General features: G+C 41.0%; 1 protein-coding gene across 12 annotated transcripts in view; it reads right to left on the bottom strand.

Moving 5' to 3' along the window:
- SEL1L2 (SEL1L2 adaptor subunit of SYVN1 ubiquitin ligase) overlaps positions 1-17,628 on the bottom strand; it is a 178,726-nt gene that overhangs the window by 95,684 nt on the left and 65,414 nt on the right. The gene's annotated exons all lie outside the window — the stretch shown is intronic.

Below are 17,628 nucleotides of genomic sequence, written 5' to 3'. Positions count from 1 at the left end.
AAACAATATTTCCCAAAAGTCCTTTTCAGAAGTTATATAATTACAATTAATCTTTTTTAAGTAGGGTAACAGTTTTAGGGGGTTATTTCTGAGTAGTAGAAAATAATGCAGGGATTAAGGGAGAAAAAGCTTTATGGAAGTAAATATTCATGATTTACCTACATAATTTTCAGGGTAAATTATACTGAAAGATTAAAATTTTTCCTTTGTCAATTATTACTATTATTATTATTTTTTGAGACAGGTCTCACTCTGTCACCCAGGCTGGAGTGCAGTGACGCAATCTTGGCTCACTGCAACCTCCGCCTCCCGGGATCAAGTGATTGTCCTGCCTCAGCCTCCCGAGTAACTGGGACTACAGGTGCATGCCACCATGCCTAGCTAATTTTTGTATTTTTAATAAAGACAGGTTTCACCATGTTGACCAGGCTGTTCTCGAACTTCTGACCTCAGGTGATCTGCCCGCCTCGGCCTCCCAAAGTGCTGGGGTTACAGGCATGAGCCACCACACCCAGCCTTCTTTGTGAATTACTACTTCTAAGAAGAGTCAAGACTTTTTGTATGCTTTTTTTTCCTTTTCTTCAGTATAGTTTAGACTTTCTCTTCTGGCATGCTTAAATCCTTCGAGGTGGTAGCAAAGACATCAGAGCAATGACCCAGGGGCCAGAGCAAGCAGAAACATGAAGCCGTGTAAAGGACTTTTTAAAAACAGCTTTAGGCTAGGCACGGTGGCTCACATCTGTAATCCCAGCATTTTATGAGGCTGAGGCGTCTGGATTGCCTGAGGTCAGGAGTTCGAGACCAGCCTGGCCAACATGGTGAAACCCTGTCTCTACTAAAAATACAAAAACATTCGCCAGGCCTGGTGGTGTGTGCCTGTAATGCCAGCTACTCGGGAGGTGAGGCAGAAGAATCGCTTGAACCCGTGAGGCGGAGGTTACAGGGAGCTGAGATCGCACCACTGTACTCCAGCTACTATAGTCCAGAGTGACTCTCAAAAAATAAAATAAAATAAAAAATAAAAATAAAAACAGCTTTAATGAGATATAATTCACATACTATAAATTATATATTAACCCATTTAAAGTGTACAATTCAATGGTGTTTTAGAATATTCACAGACATGTGCAACCGTTACCAGTCAATTTTAGAACATTTTTATCACCGTAAGAGAAAACCACAAATCCTTTAGCTATCACCTTCCCTGTACTCCCATCCTCCCTACCCCAGCCCTAAGCAACCACTAATCTATGTTTTATTTCTATAGATTTCTCTATTGTGGACATTCATATGAATAGAATCATATAGTATGTGATTTTTTTGTGTGACTGGCTTCTTTCACTTAGATTTGTTTTCAGGGTTGATCCATGTTGTAGCATATATCAGCACTTCAATTCTTTCTATGGCTAAATAAAATAATATGCTCCATGCTGTCATTCAGGGACCCAAGCAGATATTAAAATAGATACTGTGCCAGCTTCAACATGTGGATTCCAAGGTCTCCTGGAGCATCAGTATCTAGCAGACAGAAAGAGAAACAGCCTGGAAGACTATGTGGAGAAAAGATTTCTGTTTTGTTTTGCTTTGTGTCATTTGGTTTGCTTTGCTTTCTTGGTTTGCTTTGCTTTCTTTAATAGGCCAGACCTGGAAGGGGCACATAGTGCTTTTAGCCACTTTCTTTTTTTAAATTTTAACTAAAATTTATCAGATGTTTAGTAAGTACATAATAGCTCAGTAAACATAAGGTTTTTTTTTTTTTTTTTAATTTCCACACGTTTTGGGGGAACACGTGGGATTTGGTTACATGAGTAAGTTCTTTCGTGGTAATTTGTGAGATTTTGGTGCACCCATCACCCGAGCAGTATACATGGAACCCAATTTGTAGCCTTTTATTCCTCACCCTCTTCCCACCCTTTCCCCCCAATTCCCCAAAGTCCATTGTATCATTCTTATGGCTTTGCATCCTCATAGCTTAGCTCCTACTTATGAGTGAGAACATCCAATGTTTGCTTTTCAATTTCTGAGTTACTTCACTTAAAAATAATACTATCCAGTCCCATCCAAGTTGCTTTGAATGCCATTAACTCATTCCTTTTTATGGCTGGGTAGTATTCCATATATATATCTATATCACAGTTTCTTTATCTGCTCGTTGATTGATGGGCATTTGGGCTGGTTCTGTATTTTTGCAATTGTGAATTGTGCTGCTATAAACCTGTGTGCAAGTATCTTTTTTGTATAATGACTTCTTTTCCTCTGGGTAGATACCCAGTAGTGGGATTGCTGGATCAAATGGTAGTTTTACTTTTAGTTCTTTAAGGAATCTTCACACTGTTTTCTACAGTGGTTGTTCTAGTTTACATTTACACAGCAGTGTAGAAGTGTTCCCTTTTCACCACATCCATGCCAACATCTATTTTTTTTGATTTTTTGATTATAGCCATTCTTGCAGGAGTAAGCTGGTATCACGTTGTGGTTTTGATTTGCATTTCCCACTTTCAGCCACTTTTTATTAGCCCCACCTAACTGCAAGGGGGCTGAGAAACAACCTATTTAGGTATCTGGAAGGAGAGAACATGGACTTTGATGAGCATCCTGCACTCTCTGGCATAGTGGAATTATCATATGTTATTGCCATTTAACTTTAACTTTTCAGTTCAACAATAACTAGCATCTAAGTTGAGGAGGCAGTACAAGTTTGGCAAATGCCTGTGATTGTCTGATGTTTCTACTGGCTTCTTTACAGAGGCCAGTGTTTCTTGACTTTGGGTTTCTCTCTCATCCTGAACAACAGCAGAACACAGTCAGCGAGACCAAGTATTAGGGAGCCTTGGAAGACAGAGAGGCTTTCTCTTGACTCTCCAAGGCATCCAGAGATTAAATAATTTAATAACAAGCATTTTTGGAGCATCACTCTCAGAGCCAGGGATACAGCCACAACCAACCAACCAACCAAAGTCTCTGCCCTCTTGCAGCTGATTTTCTGCCAGGGAAGATAATAGTCAACTGATAAAAGGAGGTGTTTTTAAAAAGGGAAATGGGAGGGAAGTGATAAAAGTAAGTGTTATTTGATACAAGGTGGAGAAGTTCTGCGATTACATTTGAGTAGACTGCTGTGGGAAGGGAGGGAGTTAGCCATGCAAATAAACCTCAGGAAGGGAGTTCTGACAGAGGGAATGGCAAGTGCAAAGGTGCTGAAGCAGGAACACACAGGTGTGCAAGGAAGACAGGGTAACTGGAGCAGAGTGAGTGGGGTAGGGAGAGGGGGGAATAACGAGGCAGAGAGGCAGCGCGGAGGCCAGGTTCAGGATTGGGAGTTGTGTTCTGTGTGAATGGGAGCCCCATGGAGGGTTCTGAGCAGAGGATTGATATTGACTGACTTAAATTTCAGAAGTATCATTCTGGCTCGTGTGTGGAGAATATGATATCATAGAGATGGAGTGGGGAGAAGAGGCCAATTGAAATAAGCCACTTGAGAATTGATGGTGACAGTGAAGAAAGAAGATGGTAGAGGGGGAAATGGTGACAGTGGTTGTGGTTGGTTTCTGGAGATATTCCAGAAACATTGCTGACAAGATTTTCTGTTGAAGGGCTTATCATGTGAATTTTAGTTTTTAAATAGCAAATGCAATAAAAGCATGTTTGTAAAACTCTCCTGGGCCCATCTATAGACTAGCTGTAGCTCTTCATCAGAGAAAGAAGCTGTGTTTTGATAGTCTCTTACATCTTCACTTGCCCTTCTGCCTCTTCACTTCCCTGTATCTTGAAGATCTGAAATAGCCTTTGCTAAAATTATGACAGTGAGAAAATTATGACAGTGAAAGAGATCTTACCTAACCAACTCCATCTTACCTTTAACCTCCAAACTGCCTTTGGTCATTCCTGGGTGTGAGCCAAGCTAACTTTGGGAGAAATGATAATAGCCCTTCCCAAAAACTAAATCACCTTTGTAAAACTAATGAAAGGCCACCAGGTTAGGAGGATGACAGGGGCCCAAATTCTGCTAAGATGTAGGCATAGTTCAACGATAACCAGCCACAATTCTAGAGGTCACAAGATTTACAACTTCCCCAATGAGTCCTGTAAATAATGTCACTATTGTAGAACATAAGATTGGCCTTTTGAGATGTCTTTTGAGGCCTACCTGTACCAGTGACTCCTCTGTGGTCCCCATCCAGAACTGGATTCAGTGCATAAAGACTGTTTTCCACACCCAGATGATTAGATCCCCAACCAATCAGCAGCACCCATTCCCTACCCTCCTGCGCACCAAACTATCCTTGAAAATCCCTAGCCTTGGAATTTTCAGGGAGGTTGATTTGATTGATAATAAAACTCCAGCTTCCCATTTAGCCAGCTCTATGTATATTAAGCTCTTTTTCTATTGCAATTCCCCTGTCTTCATACATCTATCTGGGCAGAAGCAAGATGAACCCACTGGGTGGTTACAGATTCACACTGTATAAGTTTTTCTCAAGCATCCCTTTGAACATATCACTGCCCAACTCAAATCTTCAGTTCTCAGGAACAACAGGATAAAATCAAACCACCTTGCACAAAATCTAAGATTCCTCACAGTCTGACCTAAAAATGTCACAGTGAGCTTGTTTCTTACTACTACCACACCTACACAAACACTGGTGACAGCCAAACTCTTCTACTTGCTGTTCCACAGATAGATTCTTTCCTATTTCCTTCTTTTTACTTAAATAGTTTTCATTGTCTCTTCTTTCCTGTTATCTCCAATATTACTCCTGCTTCAAGGCCCAACTAAGAATCTTTTTCCCCAAGACTCGTCAGTATCACTGTGACCCACGGTGATGGCCCTCCCTCTGAACTTCTAGTTTTTTTTCTTCTTGGTTAGCAGTAATAAGACAGCCACACGCCTAGGCAGGTGACAAAGGGGTCCTCGGAGAATCTCCAACCCGCCCAAGTGTTTACATCAGATGCTTTTGTGCAGATGCGCGACTAGAGCCCGACATGCGCACTGGGGGAAGTGGGTGGAGCCAGGAGGAACTCCTGCCTTACAAAGTGTAGGAGCCTGCTCTTTTCAGCTCCTGTGGTGACCCAGGAAACAATCTAGTGGGCGGTGGGGGCTGGCTAGCAGGAACTCCATCTCGCTTTGCTGAGCTTATTTTTTCCTTTTGGCCCAATAAACCCTGCTCTACTCACCCTTCACTGTGTCCCTGTGCCTAAATTTTCCTGGTCGTGTGACAAGAACCTGGGTTTTAGCTGAACTAAGGAGCAAAATTCTGCAACAGTAGCTCACTGCTCTGTATTCTCTAAAGCTGACCTCCTAGTACATTATATATTTCATGTTTTATCTACTCGTTTATGGACACTTTGTAAACTTTTGGGTATATTTCTCATGTAAAATAGGCTGCCTTGAATCAAGGGAAGCTTAATGAATATGTGAGTTTCTTTATTTTGGGGAAACTTCTTGTTTCCTTAAAGGAAGGAACGTATTTCACAAGAGAAACTAAAAAGGACAGAAGGCTTTGAGGAAAGAAAGTTTGAATTTATCTTGCTACACATTTGATTGTAATTTATTTGTGGCTAATGTCTGCTTTTTATTCCTAGAGACACTTCCAAAGTAGGACCCAATCCTACGGTACTATGCTTGAAGGCAAAAACAAACCAACCCACAAACAAAAACAGTGCTGGGAGGCAGAAAACCGTTTTTTCTTTTTTCTTTTCTTTTTTTGAGAGGGAGTTTTGCTCTGTTGCCCCGGCTGGAGAGCAGTGGTGCAATTTCAGCTCACTGCAACTTCCGCCTCCTGGGTTCAAGCGATTCTCTTGCCTCAGCTTCCTGAGTAGCTGGGATTACAGGTGTGCACCACCACACCTGGCTAATTTTTGTATTTTTAGTAGAGATGGGGTTTCACCATGTTGGTCAGGCTCGTCTCGAACCCCTGACCTTGTGTTCTGCCCACCTCGGCCTCCCAAAGTGCTGGGATTACAGGCATGAGCCACTGCGCCCGGTCCAGAAAACCTTTTTAATAGCTTCTAGTTTAAAAGAGTCTGTCAGTCTGCTAAGGCTAGACTTTGACTTAAGAGTTTTTACATTGTTTTGTTTGGATGAAAATTAGTTTTATTCTCAAAACAACACACAATTTAACTTTTCAAACACAAGAAACTTTGAGTACATGTTAACATATAAACAGATACCTTATTCACAATCATCCATTCCAATTGCTCAAACCCCAAAATAAATGTTACGGATTATAAAAATTTAATTGACATTCCTCACATCGTATTTTCTGTTTACCATTTATTAGCTGTGTCTAACTGTGAGCAAATTAATTAACCTCTCTGTGACTTAGTTTACCCCTCTATAAAATAGGGGTAATAAATTGCCTATCTCATTGGGTTGTTTTGAGAATCAAATGAGTCAATACATGTGAAGAGCCTTGGACACTGCAAGCAGTCAATGAACATTAACTGTTATTATTATATTAACTATATATGTTTTCTGTTTAAATACATTTTTCTGTTTTTCTGTTTCAGATTCTAACATACTAGAATCTGGGACCTCTGGCTATTTAATTTGCTGTGTTTGTCAGTAAATGCAGGTGTTCTGAGCCTTGGAAATCAGTAAACATCATTTGTTTTACTGAAATATAGTGGGTTTTTTCTTTTTGGCTTGTTTGCTTGTTTTGGTTTTTTTGTTTGTTTGTTTGTTTGAGATGGAGTCTCGCCCTGTCGCCCAGGCTGGAGTGCAATGGTGCAATCTCAGCTCACTGCAACCTCCGCCTCCTGGGTTCAAGTGATTCTCCTGCCTCAGCCTCCTGAGTAGCTGGGATTACAGGCACATGCTACCATGCCCAGCTAGTTTTTTGTATCTTTAGTAGAGATGGGATTTCACCATGTTGGCCTGGCTGGTCTTGAACCCCTGACCTTGTGATCCACTCGCCTTGGCCTCCCAAAATGCTGGGATTACAGGCATGAGCCACCACGCCTGGCCAAAATATAGTGTTTTTTAATCTCTTAAGCAGAATATCTTAAAAATATTTTATTAGTAGAAAATACTTATATGTCATACATTTTCTGAACTAATTTCTTTCAAAGACACTGAACAGCAATTTTAGCATATCCTAGGCCCCTGTGGCTGCCTAGGCTGTATTTGATGCTAAATATTTCAGCCCCCAAATCCCATACTTATTCTTTAATAGAATTTCAATAGCAGCAACATGACTGATGCTAATGGGACTATTTTAATAGCCTCCACAAATAGTTTTTTGAGAGGCAACAGGTCTAAAATAGTCATGGAATGAAACATCCTTATTCTTTTTTCTTTTTTTTTTTTTTTTTTGAGACAGAGTTTTGTTCTTGTTGCCCAGGCTGGAGAGCAATGGCATGGTCTCAGCTCACTGCAACCTCCACCTCCCAAGTTCAAGCAATTCTCACGCCTCAGCCTCCCAGGTAGCTGGGATTACAAGCACGCACCACCATGCCTGGCTAATTTTTGTGTTTTTAGTAGAGACAGGGTTTCACCATGTTGGCCAGGCTGGTCCCAAACTCCTGGCCTCAGGTGATCCACCTGCCTCAGCCTCCCAAAGTGCTGGGATTACAGGCGTGAGCCACCGTGCCCGGCCAACACCCCTATTCTTTAAGAGTTATACAAAAAGCACTGATTCACTCATTCAATACATTTATGCTAGGCATTCAGTAGGAATTGAAGATATAGTGACACATAAGACAGAAGCATTTTCTGATCGTATGGAGCTTTCATTTGTCTGTAAGAAATACAACAACCAGTAAACAAACAAATGAACAAGTTAGTATCAGATATCCATACATGCTATGAAGAGAATAAAGCAAGAAAATGTAAAAAGTCAAATATGGGGTGAAGAGGGGTTGGTGCATAATTTTGACTGGGTGTCCAAGAAAAGCCTTACAGAAGAGGTGACTTTGGAGCCAATAATTTAATGACAAAAAAGCAGTTCTGCAAAGATATGAAGGCAGAGCATTCCGGGCAGAAAGGACAGCAAGTACGAATGCCCTAAAGTGGGAACAAACTTGTATGTTCCAGGAATGGAAATAACTCCCAAGTGGCTGAAGGAGTGTGAGCCAAGGAGAGAATTATCAAAGAGAAAGACACAGAGAGAAGTAGAGGGTGATATCACACCGGGACACGGTAAGGAGGTGGCATTTTATCTGAAGGACAAGAGGAAGATATGCGGTCCTAGGTGACAAGCTCTGATTGACGTTTTAGAATAAAAGACTACTCTGGCTGACATGTGAGGAACAGATTATACAGTATTATGAGTGGGAGCAGGGGCCAGGTGTGGTGGCTTATGCCTGTAATCCCAGCACTTTGGGAGGCCGATGTGGGCGAATCACCTGAGGTTAGGAGTTCAAGACCAGCCTGGCCAACATAGCAAAACCCTGGTGGCAGGCACCTGTAATCCCAGCTACTTGGGAGGCTGAGGCAGGAGAATCACTTGAACCCAGGAGGTGGAGGTTGCAGTGAGCCAAGATCTCACCACTGCACTCCAGCCTGGGTGACAGAGCGAGACTCCATCTCAAAAAGAAAAAGAGTGGGAGCAGGAAGAACAGTCTGGAGACTATTGCAGTCAACTAGGTGAAGGATGATGTGACTCAGCTGAGTGCAGAAGCAATGGAGATAAATTATATGGGCAGACTTAGGGTGTGTTTTAGAAGTTTAACAGTACTGACTCCGTGTTATAGAAAAGCTAGCTTGCTTGCTTGAATATAATTATTGTTTTGCTTGAGTGTGGAGATTATTCACTAAAACAGCCTTGAGAAAATAGGACCTTCAACAGAAATAAAAGACACAGACCAACAACTCTGGGAATGAGCTGACCGGCCTCATAAGAACAGGTTGACGGCCCCTGCAGAAGGTCACAGGCATTGACCTAGAAAGCAGTGATTAACTGCCTGCCTGAGACTGTGCACATTTCACAAGAATGTTTTGATACCACTTCCCCTCATTACTCTTAAAAATCCCTGATCTAGAGGGACAATTTGTAAGAGTGGTTTTTGAATGCTAATTCACCGCCTTCCCCGGGTTTCTGGCTTCTTGAATAAAGCTAACTTTCCTTTCATCAAAGCTCTTTGCCTGAGTTTTTGTCTTTCAAGTGATGAGTGGCACAGTTACAGAAGTGGTGCAAATAGAAATGGAGATGGACTGAATACAGGGGTAAGAGAAAGGACAAAGTCAAAGATAACTTCTTGTTTTGGAGCAAGACCAGCTGAGTGATTGGAGATTCCATTTATAGGGATGAAGAAGACTGGGGACAGATGAGATTTTTGGAGGGAATCAAAGTCTTCCCTCAACTCCCTAACATGCAAACCTGTATATGTGGTAATATCTTCAAATTGGGTGCCTATATATGAAACATTAAATGTATTTGTCTAAGAGTAAAGAGCGAGTCATGTTTGATACGGAATGGGAAGTGAGCATCATCCCTCACAAATGATAGATAGGTGGGAAGTGAAAGAACTGGAAGGTGAGAATTCTTTGCCTGCCAGTCACTTACTTTTCCTAGGGCTCAACAATCAAAGACATTTCTTGTTTTCCTTAATGATCTATGTCCCTTTTTTCTTTCCTGGCTCATATCCCCCAAAATAGTCACTGTTCCTTGGCGCTGTGTAATACATTAAATTCTGCTGATAAAGCTCTTGGGAAAAAGAGGAAATGAAAAGTAAGAGCTTATAGAAGGTATCAGTGAGGACAATAACAGTAGCAAACCAAGACTAGCTGGTCACCTTCTCACCAGTGGTCTTTGTCTAGGTAAATAAATGAGATACTATCAAGATATAACGCGGCAGAGAACACAGGCTGCTGCCATTGGTTTCACAAAAGGGAGAAATGAATTTCTACTTTTCCCACTGTGTATAGATGCAGATTCCATATACTATGTTTAAACCACTATATTTCTAAAGAGTATGAACACTAGTGCCCCAGACACTAGTGAAGAAAGTCAAGAGCAAGTGAAAAACAAAGAAAATGAGTTTTTCTGTAAGAAAACTAGGTTTTCCTAGGTCATTGGTTCTTAAAGTATGGTCCCTGAAATCTGTTAGATGTGCAAATTATCTGCTCCAACTGAGGTCTACAGAACCAGAAACTCTGGGAGTGAAGTCCAGCAATCTGTGATTTAACAAGTCCTCCAGGTGATTATGATGCATGCTAAAGTTTAAGAACCCCTGCCCTAGGTAATAGTGGAAGAAGGTTATTAGCACATGAGAGTGAAATTGAAGTCCAACATTAAATAATACAAAAATTTAACATCAGTCATAATACAGTGAAGATATGTGTACATATAGCAAAGACTCACATAGAAGCAGATGTTTTAATTATGGTTTCTCATCAGAAATTGAAAATATGTCAGATTATTAGCTTTCTAGCTCTTAAATAAATGCATGTATGTTTGAAAAAAATGGGGGTTGGCAATTTTAAACTTTAAAATTAACTGTTTTAGTAGTTTTTCCTCCCTTAAAATAAGAGTTTATTTATGAGATGTTTACAGTGAAGCAAAGCTGTTTTTGTTAATGGACTTGATGTCTTTTATTTTTTTCCTAGGCTTTTCAATTAAGAATATAAAACAATCTCAGGATACATTTTCCTAACACATCTAAGATTTTTTAAAACAAAGCAAGTATGTTAGATGTAATAACCACCCCTAAGTGAAAAGAATATCCCTTGTAGAGAAGAAGTAACTCATTCAGTTACTTCAGCAAATTATCAGTAAAAATATTTCTTCCTCTTGGCAAAGCCATTGCTTATTATTTTATTGTGTATTTGCACATCCAGATTCTAATATCACCAAATAAGAAAGGTAGACAGCTTCCTAAGGGTAAATTGTGACATACAGGGAAATGGTAAAGTAGCAAATAAAAAGGAAAAAAGTGGCATGAGTGATATTAATAATACAGTGCTAACATAACATTTATATTAACTGCTAATGCTTTTTGAAATTCAGAGAACACTAACAACTGATACATACTGGAGTCTGTATTTATATTCTGTATTTACATGCAAGGAGCAGAAAATTACAGTTAAACATATAGCCATGTCAACTTTTCATGGTACAGGAAATACATGGATTATCAAAAGAACTCAGGGTTTGTTTTTTTTTTTCATTACTTTCAGCACTTCTTTTCTCTTAATTTTACTAGAGCTACTGATAGTTTCTGTTCATTCCTTGATACAAGGATTGCTACATGACATTCATTCACAAATATTTAGCAAGCACTTGTTAAATTGTAGTGACTAATCAAGGGATATTTGTATCTCTGAGAACTATACAAAAAGTAAAGAGTTCAGTTTCCTTTGGGGGAGTCAAATGGGGAGTTAAGTAATGAGCAAGTTTGTAGACACATGATTACATGCAACAAGAAAGTAGATGAAGACCCAGTAGTCTGGGAGAGGAGTTAGAAAATGAGGGATGTGCTATTTTAGATTGGTGATAAAAAAAAATTCACCAATTTTTATGGGCTTAGAATGGGGGTGTGCATGCTGATTGGTCCGTGGGTGGGCTTGGAAAAAGCACCATTCAATTGGTTAAAAGGCATCATCCTGAAGGAACCAATTGAGAGAGAGAGTAAGATGGGCGTAGAATTCTCATTCCGGGTGTGGACTCCATCCAGAATTGGCAGCTCGGTTTTCAGGCTTTAAACTCTCTTTGGCTTGAAGGTTGGGTCTCACTGGGGACCTGTCCCTGTCTGCCTAGGAATTTGTCTGTCTTCTGTTACTATCAGTACAAAGGCCCTGAGGTAGATAGACTTGGGTACTCCAGAGATAGCATGGAGGCCAATGTGACTGGAATAGAGTGAGTAATGGGGAGTATGGTCAGAGCTCAGAGAAAGAGCAAATGCCAGTCATGTAAGGCCCCATGGGATGTGATGAAGAGTTTAGATTTTATCTTCAGCGTAATGGAATACATACTGTGAGGTGAATAGGCTGCAATAGAGCAAAAATGCAGGAGATCAGGGAGTTGGCTACCACAGAGTCCAGATAGGTGAGCTGGTGGAGTAGTTAAAAGGGATTGGATTCTGGATATTTGAAAGACCAAGATAACTGGGATATTGTGTATGAGAGAAAGAAGCAGTGGGTGAGCTTAAGATTTTTGCTCTAAGCATCTGTTGGATGAAGGAGCCATTTACTGGCCTAGGAGACGTCAGGAAAGGAACAGGGTTGGAGTTCAGAAAAATCAAGAGTTCAGTAGTCAACGTGCCAAGTCTCAGATCCATTTTACACATCCCAGTAGACATGTGCCTGAAGTAGTTTGTGTCTGGGGTTGAGGCAGTACAGGTTATAGCTGCTGGTAGGTTGATAGAGTTGTTGATGGGTGGATATAGAATTGCTCTTCAAACTGTTTCATTTTTTTCAGTGTGAAAAATACAAAGCATTTTGCTAAATGCATTATGATGGTGATTTCTGAAATTGGAGAACAAACAAAACCCAGGAAGGTCATCAGCTGAGATGGGTTGGAATTTTGGGAAGAAGGGAGAAGATATGAAACAGTGATCTTAGAGATGTGGAATAATAAATTTGCCTAGGGAGATGTTCAGGTTTGCTGGGAATCACTGAAGGCCTCCTTAGTCTGTGGTCATGAAATTAAAATGAGACTGGTTGCCTGATTCTCTTTATTCCCAGCCATGTTCAGCCACCCAGAAGGAGGAATTGAGTAGATGAAGAACTACATTTCATCAGGGTTAAGGTTTCACCAATAAATGAAATGGAGTGCAAGGGGAGTAACTAAATGGAAAATCGATATGAGGAAGTGATTTCACAGCACGCTGCAATGTTATCTGCAATTCCCAAATCCAAAAGAGATCTGAACACTGAAAGCTTTTTCATTAGTTTGGTGCTCAAAATCAGATGGTGTGAAAACTTGACCTGACCTTATGTTAGGTTAATTCTGTTCTTTATCCCATTTAGTGTGATATTCTTATGTTTTTCTGCATAAATATTAATGAAAACAATGTACTTCCTGAATCTCTACTTGAGGTATTCTATAATATGTGAGGGGTGTGTGTATGTTTCTCTCTCCCTTTCTCTCTCTCTTTTACATTTGACATTATTTTACATTATTACACACTATGTACATTTTAATATATACATATATATATTTTTACATTTCTAAAAGTTTTTTAAGACTCACACTCTTCCAAAAAACTGCAGAGGAGGGAACACTTTCAAACTTATTCTATGAGGTCAGCATTACCCCAATACCAAAGCTAGACAAGGACACTACCAGGAAAGAAAACTATAGACCAATATCTCTGATAAATACTGATGCAAAAATCTTCAAAATATTAGCAAACTGAATTCGGCAGCATATTAAAAAATTATTTACCATGACCAAGTGGGATTTTTTTCTGATATGCAAGGATGGTTCAACACATGGAAATTATGTAATATGTCACATTAACAAAATGAAAGAGGAAAAAAGCACGATTATTTCAACTGATGTAGAGAAAGAATTTGACAAAACTTGACATGCTTTTGTGATAAAAAGCATTCAACAAACAAAGAATAGAAGGAAATTACCTCAACATAATAAATAAAGACTATATATGAAGGGTTACATACTCCATGGTTAATATCATATTCAATGGTTAAAGTTAATATCATACTCAACAGTTAAAGACCAAAAGCTTTTCCTTTGAGATCAGGAACAAAGCAAGGATACCCACTGTTACTGCTTTCATTCAACATAGTACTGAAAGTCCTAGCCACAGCAATTAAGAAATAAATTTACCTAGGGAAAAGTTATAAAAAAAAAGTTATCCAAATCGGAAAAGAAGAAGTAAAATTATCTGTTCACAGAAGATATACTCTCATATGTAGAAATCCCTAGAGATTCTACACAAAAAACTGCTGCATATAAACAAAGTTTAAACAAAAGTTGCAGAATACAAAATCAATACAAAATAGTTGTGTTTCTATATACTACAAATGAAGAAGCCAATAAGGAAATTGAGAAAACAATTCCATTTAAAATAGCATAAAAAAGAATAAAGTACTTATAAAGAAACTTAGTCAAGAAGACAAAAGACTTGTATTTAAAAAACTATAAAACTTGCTGAAAGAAATTAAAGAAGACACTAACAAATGGAAATGATGATGGTGATGGCCCACCTGGAGCAGCCACTGCAGAAATGCCAGCTGCAGCAGGGGAAGCACGCTCAGGGCTGTGCGCTCCGCAAAGCCAGTGGAAGCTGGGAATGGGAGGGAGCCATGACCCATTCCGAGTTGGCCAGGTGGGAGCCCCACCTTCCTGGGCACAGCTGTAGCCGCCCAGCTGCGACTGCAAACCCAGGCATCCCTGTGCTCTTGGGGTGAGAAACCCTCCCATCCCCCAGGCTTAGAAGTACCTGCTCCCACTGCCTGGCCTCTCCCAGCACCTGGTAGCTGATTTTGGAGCAAAATTGAGGTGGAGCCTGGGCACTGTTGCAACCCAGCTGGTGTGTGTGCACTTAGGGTGGTGCTGACAAGCCAGCCCCCTGCTGCCTCAGCCCCCTCTGGACTTTGGGCACTGACGAGCATGGGAGGGAGGCCGAGGGGGTACTGAGGATGGCTCAATGCAGGCCTGCAGGTGCCACTCCACATGAACAGCCTGGGGACCAAGGATGACATGTAGATGACAGCAGGAGGCAGACAGGCTCCTGGGTGGAAAGGGGCAGGTCCCCACTGAAACCCCATCTTCAAGCCAGGGAGGACCTGGAGCCTGGGGGCCAGGATACTTTCCAGGTGGAGTCTGCAGCTGGGAGTGAGAACTTATGGTGCTTTTTTTAGGCCGACCCATGGCCACCCATGGACCAATCAGCATGCACTTCCTCTCTTCTGAGCCCATAAAAACCCCTGGACTTAGCCAGACTCTGGCAGACATCACGATGACCTGCCTGCAGGTAGGAGCTACCCACTCCATATCTCCTCTCCACTGAGGGTTACAGAGATGATGGGATGACCTGCCTGCAGATGGGAGCTACCCACTCTGGATCTCCTCTCCAGTGAGAGCTGCATTCATCAGGACCACCTGCCTGTGGAAAGGAGCTACCCATTTTGGGTCTCCTGAAAGCTGTACTGTCGCTCAATGAAGCACCTCTTCGCCTTGCTCACCCTCCAATTGTCTGCGTATCTCATTCTTCCTGGATGCAGGACAAGAACTTGGGACCAGCTGAATGGTGGGACTGAAGGAGCTGTAACACAAAAAGGGCTAAAACATGCCCCCCACACTGCAGGCAATGAGAAGAAAAGAAGAGCTGCAGCCCTTTTAGGAGCCCAGACCTAGGGAATCCCTGAGCCAGGGCTGTGACACCCTCTTTTGGGCACTGTGGTTTCTGGAATCTCCAAGCTTCTGGGCACCACTGTATTCCCTTCATCCAGACGCAGGTGCCCACAGCAAAAGCCACTTTGCAGTGCATCTGATCCAGCCACAGGTTTGCATGAAGCTGTTGCCTATGCCAATGCCTGTAGCTGCCCACTCTGCCACAGCAGCCGGTGTGCCTGGCTGTGCACAGTGACTGGACCCCGTGCTCACTCATGCACCCCTCACCACTCCATGCTTGGCTCGCCCTTGGCAGTTGTGGGGTCCAGGCTGGTAGCATGAGCCAAGTGCAGCCTGCCAGGCCAAGTGGCCAGAATGAGCACAGCAGGCCCGAGCAAAACTTGGGCAAAGGTGCCACCAGCCACAGAGGCTTCTAGCTGGAAAAGTGACACTCCAAGGATCCTGTGACAGAAAGACACCTTGTGTTCATGGATTGGAAGTCTTAATGTTGTTAAGATGTCAGTACTATCCAATGCAATCTACAGATTCAATGCAATCCCTATAAAAATCCCAATGGCTTTTTTTTTCAGAAATAGAGATATTTTTTCTAAAATTCAAATGAAATCTCAAGGGACTCTGAATATCCAAAACAATCTTGAGAAAGAATAAAGTTGGAGGTCTGAAATTTCTCAATATCAACACCTATTACAAAATTACAACAGTCAAAAGAGTGTGGTACAAAGATAGACATATAGACCAATGGGATAGAATAGAAAGCCCAGAAATAAAGCTTATCATATATGATCAAATGATATTAAAGAGTGCCAAGACCATTCAGTGGAGAAAGAACAGTCTTTTCAACAAAATGTGCTGGGAAAACTGGATAGCCACGTGCAAAAGGATGAAATTGGACCTTACCTTATTCCATATACAAAAGTTAACTCAAAATGTATCAAAGACCTAAACACAAGACACGAAACTATAAAATACTTAGAAGAAAACATAGGAGAAAATTTTCATGACATTGGATTTGGTAATGATTTCTTGGCTATTGTTACTGAAACACCAGGGGTTTGGTCTAGGCCCTACTGCATGCCACACAGAAAGCCAATGCACAGAAAACCAGTGATTGAGACAACTAGTATTGCCAAGGAAGAAGGCTTTAATGAGGATATGGGAGATCAGTCTCAAATCCGTCTCCCTGACCAACTAAACCCGAGGGTTTATATAGCAGAGAAGAAATGAACAGAACTCAGATAAAACAAATATAAGTTTCAAGCTTTAAGACCAGAAGGGTCAATTTCTATGTTTATCCAAAAAACCATCTATGGAACTCTTGGGTCAGTTTTAGTATAACACCAAAAGCCCAGGCAACAAAAATAAAAATTGATAAATTAGACTACATCAAAATTTAAAACTTCTGTGTATGAAACGATACTATCCACAGAGTGAAAAGACAACCCACAGAATGGGAGAAAATATTTGCAAATTAGATAAGAAATTAATATCCAGAATATATTTAAAAACTTCTACAACTCGCCAAATAAAAAACTCAATTAAAAAATGAGCGAATGAATTGAATAGACATTTTTCCAAAGAAGATATGCAAATGGACATCAAGCCCATGGAAATACGCTCTGCATTACCAATCATTAGGAAAACAAATATGAAAACCTCAATGAGCTACCACCTTACACCCTATTTGAATGGCTACTATAAAAACAAAACAACAGGCCGGGCGCGGTGGCTCATGCCTGTAATCCCAGCACTTTGGGAGGCAGAAGCAGGTGGATCACGAGGTCAGGAGATCGAGACCATACTGGCTAACACTGTGAAAACCCGTCTCTACTAAAAATACAAATATTAGCCAGGCATGGTGGCAGGTGCCTGTAGTCCCAGCTACCGGGAGGCTGAGTCAGGAGAATGGCATGAACCCAGGAGGCGGGGCTTGCAGTGAGCTGAGATCGTGCCACTGTACTCCAGCCTGGGCAACAGAGCAAGACTCTGTCTCAAAACAAAAAACAAACAACAAATAACAACAACAACAAAACAAACAAACAAAAAAAACAAGTGCTGGAGAGATTAGAACACTTGTGGACTATTGGTGGGCATGTAAAATGGTGCAGTCACTGTGGAAAACAAATGATGATCAGACAACAAATTAAAAATGGAATGACTTTATAATCCAATATTTCCACTTTTGAGTATGTGCCCAAAAGAACTGAAAGCAGGGTACTGAAGAGGTATTTGTATGCCCATGTTAATAGCAGCATTATTTGCAATAGCCAAAATGTGTAAGCAATCGGCATTCATTAATGAATGAATGAACGAACAAAGTATGATTACATATTTCAGCTTTAAAAAGGAAGCAAATTCTGACACATGTATA

This window comes from Hylobates moloch, unplaced genomic scaffold (genome assembly GCF_009828535.3).
Source record: "Hylobates moloch isolate HMO894 unplaced genomic scaffold, HMol_V3 SCAFFOLD_21, whole genome shotgun sequence".
Classification (NCBI taxonomy): Eukaryota; Metazoa; Chordata; class Mammalia; order Primates; family Hylobatidae; genus Hylobates; species Hylobates moloch.
This window is presented reverse-complemented; position numbering and strand designations above follow the sequence as displayed.